General features: G+C 38.3%; 1 pseudogene; it reads left to right on the top strand.

Annotated features, from left to right (window-relative positions):
- The first annotated feature begins 274 nt into the window (after window positions 1–274).
- LOC101577459 lies at window positions 275–828 on the top strand (annotated as a pseudogene).
- The last annotated feature ends 10 nt before the right edge of the window (window positions 829–838 follow it).

Below are 838 nucleotides of genomic sequence, written 5' to 3'. Positions count from 1 at the left end.
GCTTAAGTAAATGCAAGAGAATTTAAATTATCTCATGCATATCATCTGACCATAGCACAATGAAATTGGATATTAACAGCAAAAGAAACCACAAATACTATATAAACTTGTTGAAATTAAATAACACTCTCAGTCCACCCCCTACCCTTGCCCGCGCTGCACCTTGGACCCCTGTGCTCCTCTGCAAGTGGAGCTGCAGAGGCTCAGGCTGAGACTGCAGATCCACGACTGAGCATCTGAGGTGGTTGAAAATAGCTCCTCAGGTCTGCAGTAAAAATTGGCCTCCAGTGAAATTACATTGCAAAATAGAGGAAAGAAACAAAATGGAAAAAGTAAAAAAGTCGAGGAAACAGAACCTGAAAAGTTTGTGGTAGAAAAAGTATTGGACCGACTTGTAGTGAATGGGAAGGTGGAGTATTTTTTGAAGTGGAAGGGATTTACACATGCTGACAATACATGGCAACCTGAAGAAAATTTAGATTGTCCAGAGTTAATTGAAGCATTTCTTGATTTGTAAAAAGCTGCTAAAGAAAAAGATGGTACAAAAAGAAAATCTTTATCTGACAGTGAATCTTATGACAGCAAGTCAAAGAAAAAAAGAGATGCTACTGACAAACCTAGAGGTTTTACTAGAGGTCTTGATCCTGAACAAATAATTGGCACCACAAATAGTAGTGGAGAATTGTTGTTTCTCATGAAATGAAAGATTCAGATGAGGCTGACTTGGTGCAGGCAAAAGAGGCAAATGTGAAATGTTCTCACATAGTAATTGCTTTTTATGAAGAGAGACTAACTTGGCATTCGTGTCCAGAAGATGAAGCTCAATAACTTACATCAT

Source organism: Octodon degus, unplaced genomic scaffold, assembly GCF_000260255.1.
Source record: "Octodon degus isolate 3935 unplaced genomic scaffold, OctDeg1.0 scaffold00074, whole genome shotgun sequence".
In the NCBI taxonomy this organism is placed as follows: Eukaryota; Metazoa; Chordata; class Mammalia; order Rodentia; family Octodontidae; genus Octodon; species Octodon degus.
The sequence above is the reverse complement of the archived record's forward strand: the minus strand, read 5'-3'. Positions and strand labels throughout refer to the sequence as shown.